This window comes from Aedes aegypti, chromosome 3 (genome assembly GCF_002204515.2).
Source record: "Aedes aegypti strain LVP_AGWG chromosome 3, AaegL5.0 Primary Assembly, whole genome shotgun sequence".
NCBI classification, from domain to species: Eukaryota; Metazoa; Arthropoda; class Insecta; order Diptera; family Culicidae; genus Aedes; species Aedes aegypti.
In genome coordinates this window covers 145345149-145359138 of record NC_035109.1, presented here as the reverse complement: position 1 = coordinate 145359138, position 13990 = coordinate 145345149, and positions in this window count along the sequence as shown.

Sequence of the window (13990 nt, the reverse complement as noted above, 5' to 3'; positions counted from 1 at the left end):
TATCAGATGTTACTTCAGAGATTCCACCTAGAACTCCTCCAAAGGTTATATCAACAGTTCTTCTAGGGATAACATCAAGAGTTTTTCTGGGAATAACATCAGGAGTTGTTTTAGGGATGTCAAGAAGAGCTCCTTCAGGAATTTCAGGAATTTCATTGGCATTTTCTTTAGATATTCCACCAGGAATTCCACTTAGGATTCTATAAAAAGTAGCTGTAGGGATTCCATCAGGACTTCCCCTTAGTCTTTCAACAGGAGTTCTTGTTGGGATTTCATCGGGAGTTCTTGTTGGGATTCCATCAGGAGTTCTTCTAAGGATTTCAACAGGAGTTCCTCCAGGGTGCCCATTACGAGTTCCTTCAGAGATTCTACCTGAAATTTCTACAGGAATTTTATCAAGAATTTATCTTATGATTCCATCAGAAACTACTTCAAGGATTACACCACAAGTTCTTCCTGTTGGAGATCAGGTACATCACACACCCTGTAGCGGAGATGTCGTTGTGAAAGAATTGTAGAGGTAACACGGAGCGTGAATATTGTATATATATTTACCCAGACATGAAATGAAAGAGAGAAGCTGGCTGGTAGCGATATCAGTCAGTAGCCTGTGGTTGGACGTTGGAAGTTTCTCTAGGGATTTCTTCAAGAATTCTTCAATAGATTTCATTGGCAGTTCCTGTAGGGATTCCATTCAGATTCCATTAGAAAAAAAAATATCTAAGATTTTTCTATTGCGTGTTTCTATAAAATCCTCCTGGGATTCCATTATGAACACCTTCTGGGATTTCATCAGAAGTTCTGTCTGGGATTCTATCAGGAATTCTCCTGAAGGTTCCTTCAGGAATCCTTCTAGGGTTATTCTGGATTCCATCCGGTAGTCCTCCCGGAATTCCTTAAGGAATTCCTCCCGGAATATCTCCAAGGATTTTTCGATGGTTATCATGAATTCCTCCAGGGATTTTATCAGATATTTCTTATAAGGATTTCACCACTGAATTCACTCAAGAGATTCTTTCCAGAATTTCTCAAACGATTCCTCGTGAATTTCCTTAAAGAATCAATTCCTCGAATTTCTCGCAGAATAGCTCCAGGGATTCTCGGTGGTTTTAAAGAAATTCTCAAGTGATATTATCAGAAATTTTTTATAAGAATTTCATCCAGTGTTGTTCAGACTCATTTCCCCGAAAATAACATTTTCCGAACTACGAAGCCACGAACTACTACAACCATGCTCTATCCTCCTAAGATAGAAAAGCAGATGGTTAAGCTTGAGTACTACACACAAAATCGATCAATTTTGATCCCAGAGAGCCACAATTCAAGTTTCGGTGAAATGAAATGAGTGAGTGAGTGAGTGTGAATCATTTCACCGAAACTTGAATTGCGGCCCACCGAGATCGAAACTGTCGGATCCCATGTGCAACACTCAAGCCCAACTAACTCCCCCTCCATCTCAGGAATACAACGCACAGTTATAACAGTTCATGGATTCACAATTCGAATTTCGGGGAAATGAGTCTGGTCAACACTGATTTCATCTGTAATTTGCAGTAATCCAGCAGTATATCATCCAGTGACTCTATCAGCAGTTCCTCCTGGGATTCAAAACAAGAATTCTTTCAGGGATTCCTCTGAGAATTTCACCAGAGGTTCCTCCGTGGATTCCGCCAAGATGAACTCCAATGATCCCATTACGAATTTCTTATGGTATTTAACCACAATTTCCTATAAAGATACCACCAGTTATTCCTTCAGAGACTTCACCAGTTTCTCTAATTATTTCACCTATAATTTTTCGCAAGAGAAGTTTTTTAAGGAACTTCACAAGGTGTTCTTCTAGGGTTAACACTGAGAATATCGCCTGAGCTTTGCTAGAATTTCCACCAGAAAAATATAACAGAGTTTCGCCAGAAGTTCAACCATAAAATACTTTAAAGGTTTTGCTAGGATTTTACTTCAGGATTCTTCCAGATAATTAACTGATATTTACTCAGAGGATCAAACAAAATATTTCTCTGGATGGCTTCAGTGGACTTGAAAGATTTATTTTGTTGTAATTTTATGTAAAAAATCCATGGAGCAATTTCTTGAGAAATCCTTTGAGGAATCGCCAAAGAAATCACTGGAGAAATTCCCAGACAATTCCCTGGAGGAATTCCTCCATATATTTCCTGAAGAACTTTTAAAGCAATTCCTGAAGGAGTTCCTAGAGGATTCTCTAAGATAATTCATTGTAAAAAAAATCCTTCAAGAAATAATGGAAGATATTGATGGATAAATTCTTAGAGTAATTCTCGGAGAAATTTATGGTAGATTATTGAAGTAATTCCTGCAGAAATCCCAAGACAAATGCCTCATAGGGTCCCGTCAGAGATACAAAGAAGAATCTTTGGAGGAAACACTGGTGGAATTCATAAGTGAATTTCTTGAAGATTCGTTAGAGGAGGATAACCTGGGGGAACCTCTCAAAAAAATGCAAGCGGAATCTCTAAAGGAATTCCTGCTGATATCCCGTGTACAAAGTTCCGATTAATTCTTTTGCAGTATTTCTTGTGGAATCCCTGAAGGCTTCCTGGTGGAATCCTTGGAAGAATTCTTGGTGGAATCCCTGGAGGAACTCCTTTATGAAAACTTGGATAAATTCTGGTTAAGAGTTCCTGGATTAAATCTCTGCATATATTTCTGTTGGAATTTTTGACGGAAATTCTAGAAGAAAATAGCTGAAGGATTTCCTGGTGGAATGTGTGGAGGGATTACTAGGGAAATCACGAGAAGAATCATTGGAAATTTTTGATAGGAACAAATGCTGGTGGATATTTTTATGTTAATTTTTGTATTAATTTCTTGAAAAAGATTTCTTGAGTAATTTTTTCAAGAATTTCTAGAGGTATAACTGATGGAATCTCAGGAAAAAATCCTGAAAGAGTAGGTTTAGAAATGCCTGAATATTTTGTATAAATCCCTGGAGAAATCTATAGAAAAATTACAAAGAAGAATCGCTGAAGAAATTCGTGGTGGAATTTCTGAAGCAACTCCTTGTTCTTCTGAAGCAACTCCTTTTCTTCCGGTACTTTAATGTTGAAAGTTCTGCTCTTCCTTATTCCGATTATTGCGTAAAATTTCGTACAAACATTCTCCCCCCCCAGCCACAGAATTTAAATAAGTAACAATCATACATTCTCTAGACTTACCGAGATCATTCGAAACACGCGAAGAAATATCGTGTTGCTGCAACCAACCTTGACAGTCGGTCAAACGGTTGCATCAACATAAATCGGTTTGACTAACTTGGGGGCGGAGTCAATGTTGGTCAAACCGTCTGGCCGTCTATGGGCTGCATTAGAGAGGTGCAGAGTGGCATACTCGTTGTGCATATCAACAGGGAGCCCCTGTTTTCGTCACAATTTTTTCACGATTTTGGTTTGAAACAAGGCTCTCCTTATTCAAAACTTGAAATATGATATTTTTTTTGCGTTCCTTCTATTTTACGCTTCCTCAGTGAGGAAGTTGGAATAGTTTTGATTTTCAATTCCCATATATTTTCCCAGGAAGGCCTCAACTCCTTAGCCGAGTGGTTAGAGTCCACGGCTACAAAGCAAAGCCATGCTGAAGGTGTCTGGTTTCGATCCCCAGTCGGTCCAGGATCTTTTCGTAATGGAAATTTCCTTAACTTCCCTGGGCATAGAGTATCATCGTACCTGCCATACGAGATACGAATGCGAAAATTGCAACTAAGGCAAGCATCTTTAGTTGAAAGTTAAACATTTTTTTATTTAAGAGGTTTTAAACCTGCAGATGTTCATTCACCTCTGAAAAAAATAAACATGATGCTAAATTTGGTTAACTTTAACTATCTTCTACTGTTTACGCTAGATTGTAATTCAAATATTTTTATCTGTGTGAATTTCATTACTATGATGTTGCCAGCTGCGATGTCAACATGGCTGCCAAAACAAATGACGGGCTACTTAGCCCTAATTGTATTACAAATGGTGTTTGGCAATGATTTTTTCAGTGAAGAAAAATAATATGGCTCATTGCTAGTATATTTGTGTAAGTCAGTTTCAATTAGATGAACTAGCTTTTCAGCAAATTTAAAAGGCAATAAGGCAGCTATTATCAATGTTTACTCATAATAAATCATGTCATCATACAACAATCAATAAAACAAAATAAAAACTTGTACATTCGTTTTCATCACAAATTCGAAAAAAGAAACCCTGCGGGGTGTAAATGTTCCTTAGGTTTTACTACAGCCATCCACATGATACAAATCAAAACTAAGCAGAAATCGATGGCAACACTCTGTAATAGCTGTAAATATGTTCCCAGTAAAGAAAACAAGAAGGCGAGGCTAGATGGCAACCGAACGGTACAAGGTATACATACCTTACTGTACGTTTGAAGTTTGTTCCAGACGTACTCTTCGAGCTAGGCATTTATTCGACACTGTACAATTAATTTTACGAAGCATTTGATTGTATTAAAATAATCGTGTACATTACAGTATCTTGGTTTGCATTTTCTGCTCAATAGGTAATTGAAACTAATCATCACAGTCGCAAATGTGAAATCAACTAATGTGTAATTGACCGTCCAACCGACAGAAAACAATCCGATTGTTTTCCAAACTATTCACCCTGAGTTACTGAAACTTTGCTTCGATGGCTCGAGAAACGTTACACTCCGTATGTAGATAAAGGGTTGAGCAAATGAATTTAAACTACAATCGAATGAAACTTAATGAAAAACAACTCTTACCTAGTACCAGTGAAATGAAATGCATTCAAATTAAATCAATCATTCTATCGAAACTATATCTGTTCTTTTGTAAAATATAATGACAAAGCAAAATAAAAGACACATGTATTTTCTAAAAACTGTGATAAATAAGAGAAAATATTTCTTAAACAGGTGTAATCGAACCGCAACGGGATATCATTTTTTTGCTGCGAAACTGCAGCAATCCATACGCAACCACGCCGTGTTTTAGTTCAAGGTTTTCCTCCTGTAGAATTCTTCGTTGATTCAGTTGAATAGCATTTGTTAGCTAGATGGCATAAGTAGTTTTTGTTAGCAGTTCCACGAACTCGATTTCCTTAGTTGTTTAGCGCACTACCAATCAGTTCAGTTGAGATGGCAATACCACTGCAAAATGATTGTGACGAGAATAGATAACATAACTTAACAGAATCGTACTAACTTGCAAAGAGAATAAATCACACACTTTAGAGAAAATTGAATCTTAACTTTTATGTCGTCAACGTAGATGTATGAAACAGAAAGTCACACGACTAGTGTAATTTACAATACAGAAACAAGGATAGCAAGACAAATTATTAAATAATTTTTAATATTACTGACAGTGAAAACAAAAAAGTGAAAAACACTCTAATCTAAGCTGCAATTATATTTATATAATAAGAACGTTAGGACGATCACAGCACATTGATGACCGTTATACGAAGCTACAATAGAAATCAAACCAGAATTAGGTATTGTGGGAAAACAAATCAGAAACCTACCCAATTTTACGGCTTAGTAAAAAAAACTTAAATAAAATAAAATCAAATGTCAAAACTACTGAAAAATGTCTCTCCGTGTAAATGAAGGCGAACGTGATTTGAGGAAATGACATTGGAAAATAAAGTATTTTATAATTTACACCACTTGCAATTGTAAATTTCAATGATCCATTGTGAAACCATTTCGATCGAATCAAAGGATAAAAATAAAGTCTTATAAATGTATGTAAAACTAAATTCAAGGTGAAAGCGTTCCAATTATTGCATCCGAAAACTCAAATACGCGATCACGGCTTACGAATGCGATACTTTTATCAATGAATCCAGGAACTATTGTTACTAATTCAGCTATCATTGCCCAGCTCCTATGAAAACTTCTTTCTCAACCGTCTTAGGTTTCGTATTTTGTACAGCCGTAATGAACTTTGTTTTGGTTTTCGCGTTTTGCTGGGCAGCTGCTTGTTGCGCAGTCGAGGATGGAACATCAACTGGTGAGCTCTGTCGTGAATTCCGCTATCCGAAATTGGAATAATAAGTAAGTGGTAGAGTACGTGGCTTACAATCGGAAGGTTTTGGCTCGAATCTCAATGTATACTATCATATCTATTCCCTACAAGCTCGTTTCATGTTTTTATTTCAACTGAGTTATATATGATGTGAGCAATTCTCGCTTAAACCAGCCTTTATGTCACTGATCGCTAGTACATGCTAAAACAAGAGGCTGGCCCTTCCGGTTGTTGCAGGTGTGTAACGCGGACACGTTTGGAGAAGGACTTTTCTTTTAGTTCAGTATCCCTACTATGGTGAGCTACGAAAGTAGTCACCAGTAGAGACTGATCTTACTCAGTTGATTGCTAGTCAAACATTGATTTGTATTTCGATCATTTGAGTTTATAGAGGTCTGACAATATTTGGGTTATACTATATTGCATATGAGTTAGAATGAGACAACTGGATTGCAAAACGAACAATTTGTGCATCTTCGCAAGGTCGGCAATTTGGGTGCCTTGATGGTCCAACCCGATATGCGCAATGTAAAGTCATTTGCATATGGGTGGAAAAAGGAATAGGGGAAGACTCGAGTGCAGTAGCCTCGATGCGTATGGACCGATGCACGAGTTCACTAATTTGACGTTTGAGCGGTGCCGAATTCACTAGTTTCCATGGTGACATAAATAACACGGCACCGCTAAAACGTCAAATAATGAACCCGTGCATAGGTCCATTGCTTACGGTGCATATGGTTGCTATTCTGTTTTGTGTAACTTGATCTACAACGTTTCTTGTTTGGAGTTAATGACTTACTTTGATTTGTTTATGACTTGAATTGTTGGGTGATAGGTATTTACGTAACAAATTTGTGGACCCCTCGTACGCGATCCTACCCTTTTTGTTTATCGTAATGATCGTCTTGATGGGGCATGTGGGGGAGTTGCAATCATCATTCATAGGCGTATAAAACATCAACTGTTTTCGTCATTTGAAACTAAAGTTTTTGAAACTTAAGGCGTTTCTGTTGAATCACAGCTTGGTAAATATACTATCATAGCCGCCTATTTGCCTTTTCAATGCTCTGGACAGCAAGTTAATTTGCTCCAAATTGACTCGCAATAAGTCGAAATTTTTTGTCATTGGTGACTTTAATGCCAAATAAGGGGTATTCCGCAATTTTTCGTTGAACATTTAATGGCGCAGTCGTATTCATATTCGACGCTATGCTGGCTTGGCATTTGACACATTTCTGGCAGAAACTCTTGATTTGTGTTCTCATCAACGGCCAAAAATATTTCTCCCGCACAGCTGCTAGAGTCTTCAAAAACCCAAAGTGGGCTTTTTCATGGATTTCCCGAACGAATTGTACTCGATCGTCTCTTGGAGGATAACGCTTTCAACAGAAGCGCGTATCTTCCAACGAATCCTGTCTTTTAACAAATTTGTACACTTGTTCGTCGACAACCTTGAAGTCCCTGTAGTTCTGTGGGCTTTTGGTAATCTGTTCTATCAAATCTTGATCAAGTGATGCCAAAGAAACGACCTCTATTGAGCGTGAAAGACAGTCAGCTATTATATTCTGTTTACCTTTCCTGTAATCCAATTCAATGTCGTATGATTGGATTTTGAGTGCCCGCCAAAGGAGTTTGGAATTTCCTGACTCGACTCCGGTCGTGAACAACCACAGCAAGCTTCTTGCGTCTGTCACAACTTTGAACTTGCTGCCCTCCACAAAGTGTCGAAAATGCTCGATCGCTTAAAGAACTCCCAAGCACTCTTTTTCAACAGTCGCATATTGCTGCTTAATTTCTTGCTAAAATAAGCAATGACTCGCTATTCCTCATCGATGTGCTGTATTAATGCTGCTCCAACCGCGTTATCAGATGCATCTGATTCTATAACAAAAGGTAAACGAAAATCTCTGTTGGCCAGTATGGGTGCCGACACCAATGTCGCTTTGAGCTCCTGGAACGACTCCTCTGCTGCTTCCGTTCATACAAATTTCTTCTGCCCTTTTCTCAACAGATCGGAGATTGGCGCGACAATCCTACTGTAACCTTGAATAAATCGCTGATAGAATCCAGCCAATCCTAACAAGCGCCTAATATCTTTGACGTTCTTAGGTCTTGCGTAGTTCATTATCGGTTCGATTCGAGAATTGTCGATTGCAGTACCTTCATCGGTCAGTAACAATCCCAAGTAGTTCACTCGTTTCCTGCAAAACCGCGATTTGTCCATCGAGATTGCAAACTTTGCCAGCCTCAAACGGTTTGCCAGGATTCTTAGTAGACGAAAGTGCTCCAACAAAGTTTTGGTGGCCACCACGATGTCGTCTAAATATACGAATACGTGAGGCTCCAAATCGAAGCCAATAACCTTGCCCATAAGGCGGCATATTGTAAACGGTGCATTCGTGAGACCGAAAGGGCACACCTTAAATCTAAATAATCCCTGCGATGTTCTAAATGCAGTCAGATCTCGACATTCTTCCTTGAGCGGGATCTGAAAATAAGCATCTTTTAAATCGATCACTGAGAAGTAATTGGCGTTTTCGAGGCGATGAAATATTTTTTTCATATCCCTCATTGGATATGAATCCGTCTTAGTTAGTACGTTGATGCGTCTTGAGTCCAGACATACTCTGATCTTCCCGTTTGATTTCCGAACGGGAACCAAAGGATTCGCCCATTCACTCGAACACTCCTCAATAGCATCTAGCTTCTTGTATCGCTCGATCTCTTTTTCCATTTCCGCTTGAATGGAGGGAGAGCATCGATACAAAGGTTGCACATTGGACCGAATCGACAATTTAGCCGGAAAAATTTTTTTTCTCTTTTTTTTTTTTTTTTTTTTTTTTTTTTTTTTTTTTTTTTTTTTTTTTTTTTTTTTTTTTTTTTTTTTTTTTTTAATTTCTTTATTAGTATCATTCCAAACATTACATTCATTATTTCTTATATCTAGGTGTTCTGTGTTATTAGACAACACTATCATCCTAATTTGGTAAAACAAATCTAAGATTTTATTAACATTTTGTTAACAACATATTACATTTCATTTGCCGTAGCAGTTCAGATTTTTTACAGGTGAGTTGATTTCACCTGCTTATAAGAGAAAAAAAAAGTTTTTAATATACTTAACCTAACTTAACCTAAACATATAACGCATTAATCGTGGCAATAGTAGATTGTAACGATTTTTGCCTGAAATTATTGATTATTTTATTTGACATTTGTTCCAATGTTTCAACATTGGATATCCTATGTAACTCATTGGTACTATACCAGGGAGGAAGCCTCAGAATCATTTTCAAAATTTTATTTTGAATTCTCTGCAGAGCTTTCTTCCTGGTATTACAACAGCTAGTCCATATTGGTACAGCATACAACATGGCTGGCCTGAAAATTTGTTTGAATATCAAAAGCTTGTTCTTAAGACAAAGTTTTGATTTTCTATTAATAAGGGGATAGAGACATTTTACATATTTGTTACATTTGGCTTGAATGCCCTCAATGTGATTTTTGAAAGTTAAATTCTTATCTAGCATGAGTCCTAGATACTTAACTTCATCTGACCAATTTATTGGAACCCCTCTCATCGTGACAACATGTCTACTTGAAGGTTTCAAATAAAGAGCTTTTGGTTTATGTGGGAATATTATTAGTTGAGTTTTGGAAGCATTAGGAGAAATCTTCCATTTTTGCAAGTATGAAGAAAAAATATCCAAACTTTTTTGCAATCGACTACAGATGACACGCAGGCTTCGTCCTTTGGCGGAGAGGCCTGTGTCATCCGCAAACAAAGATTTTTGACATCCCTGAGGTAACTCAGGTAAGTCAGATGTGAAAATATTGTATAATATTGGTCCCAAAATGCTGCCTTGGGGAACACCAGCTCTTACAGGAAGTCTTTCAGATCTGGAGTTCTGATAATTAACCTGAAGTGTACGATTTGACAGATAACTTTGAATTATTCTAACAATGTATGTTGGAAAATTAAAATTTTTCAATTTTACAATCAAACCTTCATGCCAAACACTGTCGAATGCTTTTTCTATGTCTAGAAGAGCAAGACCAGTAGAGTAGCCTTCAGATTTGTTGGAACGGATCAAATTTGTTACACGTAAAAGTTGATGAGTGGTCGAATGTCCATGGCGGAATCCGAACTGTTCATTGGCAAAAAGTGAATTTTCGTTGATGTGGGCCATCATTCTGTTCAAAATAACCTTTTCAAAAAGTTTACTGATGGAGGAAAGCAAACTGATTGGACGATAGCTAGAAGCTTCTGCAGGATTTTTGTCTGGTTTTAAAATTGGAACAACCTTAGCATTTTTCCATTTGTCAGGAAAATATGCTAATTGAAAACATTTGTTAAATATATCAACTAAAAATGATAAGCTACTTTCTGGAAGTTTCTTGATGAGGATGTAGAAAATTCCATCATCGCCAGGAGCTTTCATGTTTTTGAATGTTTTAATAATAGTTCTCACTTCTTCCAAATCAGTCTCCCAGGCATTTTCGAAAACGTTCTCTTGATTGAGAATATTTTCGAACTCCTGAGTAACTTCATTTTCAATTGGACTAGTAAGTCCTAAATTAAAATTGTGCGCACTTTCAAACTGCATAGCAAGTTTTTGAGCTTTTTCGCAATTAGTTAGTAATAATTTGTTTTCCTCTTTCAATGCCGGTATAGGCTTCTGAGGTTTTTTCAAGATTTTAGATAATTTCCAAAAGGGCTTAGAGCCGGGGTCCAATTGAGAAATTTTATTTTCAAAATTTTTGTTTCTTAAATCTGCAAAACGTTTCTTGATTTCTTTCTGCAAATCCTGCCATATAATTTTCATAGCAGGATCACGAGTGCGTTGAAATTGCCTTCTCCTCACGTTTTTAAGACGGATCAAGAGTTTAAGATCATCGTCTATAATCACGGATTCAAATTTTACTTCACATTTTGGAATTGCAATGTTTCTGGCTTCAACAATGGAATTTGTTAAAGTTTCAAGAGCATTGTCAATATCAATTTTAGTTTCTAAAGAAATGTTAACATCAAGATTAGAGTCAACATACGTTTTATATATATTCCAGTCGGCTCGTAAATAATTGAAAGTGGAGCTGATAGGATTGAGAATCGCTTCTTGGGATATTTGAAATGTAACAGGGACATGATCAGAATCAAAATCAGCATGAGTAACTAATTGGCTACAAAGATGACTAGAGTCGGTTAAGACCAAGTCAATCGTAGATGGATTTCTAGAAGAGGAAAAACATGTAGGGCTATCAGGGTATTGAATTGAGAAATATCCTGAAGAGCACTCATGAAATAAAATTCTGCCGTTGGAATTACTTTGAGAATTATTCCATGACCGATGTTTGGCATTAAAGTCACCAATGACAAAAAATTTTGACTTATTACGAGTTAATTTTCGCAAGTCAGTTTGAAGCCAATTAACTTGCTGTCCAGAGCATTGAAAAGGCAAATAGGCAGCTATGAAAGTATATTTACCAAACTGTGTTTCAACAGAAACACCTAAAGTTTCAAAAATTTTAGTTTCAAATGATGAAAACAGTTGATGTTTTATACGCCTATGAATGATGATTGCAACTCCCCCACATGCCCCATCAAGTCGATCATTACGATAAACAAAAAAGTTAGGATCTTTTTTAAATTTGGATCCAGGTTTTAAATAAGTTTCGGTAATAACTGCTATATGCACGTTATTAGCTGTAAGAAAATTAAACAGCTCGTCCTCTTTACCATTCAGAGAACGAGCATTCCAATTTAAAATATTTAAATTACTATTTGGATCCATTAGAAAAACGTAATCCAATAACAATTTTATTTGTAAATTTTACACCTACTTGGACTGCTTCAGTCATAGTGGTGGCTTTGAACATTGCATCAATCATTAGATTCAATTGTTCAGTTAGAAAATTAAAATCAGAGGCAGACATATCATCTGATGATTTCCCATTGGAATTTTCGGTAGACGAAGAAGCGGGGTGGGAGTTACCTGTGGCGGTAGGGTTTTTTCCATTTGATTTGAAACAAGTAGAATGGGTACTCATGGAACGAACAGGGGAAGAGTTCAAATTACCTGCTACGATATCGGCAAAGGATTTACCGTGGGTAGATACATTCGAAATTGAAAGATTCAAACGGCTACCCGACGGATTAAAATTTGTTTGTGAATGAACATGATTATGATCTTCCTGGTGGGTATGATTCCTAATCAAGCGATCGTTAACTGAAAAATGAGCATTGTTCGATACTCTACCAGGCAAATTCCGGAAACGACCGTTATCGTAACGGATATTATCCTTCATCTGCTTGGCACGAGCCTCAACGACTCTTTTGCGTGAAATGCATTCCCAAAAGTTAGCTTTGTGAGGGCCCTTGCAATTGGCACATTGAAATTTTCTGGTATCTTCTTTCACAGGACAGTCGTCCTTAGCGTGAGAAGAACCTCCGCAAATCATGCATTTAGCATCCATGCGACAATTTTTTGTACCATGACCCCACTTTTGGCACCGACGGCACTGAGTGGGGTTCTGGTAATTTCCTCCAGGTTTCTGGAAATGTTCCCACGTCACACGGACATCGAACATAAGTTTAGCTTTTTCTAAAGCTTTAATATTATTTAGTTCTTTTTTGTTAAAGTGAACTAAATAAAATTCTTGAGAAAGCCCTTTCCGAACAATGCCAGATTGGGTTCTCTTTTTCATAATGATTACTTGGACTGGGGAAAATCCAAGTAAATCATTTATTCCATTTTTGATCTCTTCAGGTGACTTATAGTCACTTGAGAGACCTTTCAAGACGACTTTGAACAAACGTTCAGTTTTGTCGTCATAAGTAAAAAATTTGTGCTTCTTCTCTTCAAGATATCTGAGAAGAAGTTCGCGATCTTTAAGAGTTTCCGGCAAAACGCGACAGTCTCCTTTCTTTGCGATTTGGAAGGAAACCTTGATTCCCCTAATGGAGTTCAAGATCTCCTGCCTAAATCCCCCAAATTCGGAACAACTGACCACGATAGGCGGCACTCTTTGCTTCCTCACTTGAATCAAAGAGCCTGGGCTAGAGGCTGCTTCGATTTGGTGTTCGGAAAATTTGTCTAGAGCATCGAACTGATTGCTCATTTCGATACAATTATTCATTTCACCCTTGGAAGAAACTTCGCATTCCGGGGAAGCGTCCTTTCTTCCATTCTTGCCACGTGTAGTGACAGTTTTAAAACCCACTTTTTTGGAAGGAAGTAGTGAATTCAGAGATTCACCCTTCCTTTTGTTAGTTGTTGATACCATGTTTAGTTAATAAACGAGAAAGACGTGACCTTCGAGAGGTTTTTTCCCTAGACGGTGTCCAAGAAGGATTACCACCGCTAGCTTTCGCCAACGGGTCCAACGAAAAATCGAAGGCACGGGTCCAAACAAGGATCGTAAAGGGATCAATAGTAGCAAAAAATAGTACTGAAAAGTACTGTTTAAGTAGCACTGAAAAGTACCGTTTTTAATTTTAGCACTGAAAAGTACTGTTTTATTGCTGTAGGTAGTTTTTAAGAAAACTTCCAAGAGCAGAGAGAATTCGCGTACGCACAGCACGAAGGTACGATGCGCACTGAAAAGTTTTTTCTCTGTTCTCGTCGATTTTAGACGTTCGATGTCTTCAAAGAAGTTATTCGTAATTGAGTTTTACATCTTTTAAGAAAAAAGTTGAATAGGGTGGCCCTTATTTAAGTTAAAATTTTGACTCAAATATTTTTGTTTGCTGAAATTTGTGGCTGCGCTATTCTGCAAATTTTTAGAAAATGTTATTATTATTATTATTATTTATTTTTACTAAAATTTTGAAAGAGGGAAAAACCCCTTTGAGTGATTTCTATTGGAAATCTTTCTCAAAGAGGAACAAAACCTCTTTATCTTTTCAATAAACGTTACAAATCAAACTTAAAACTAAAGGCTCATACGGTTACAAAC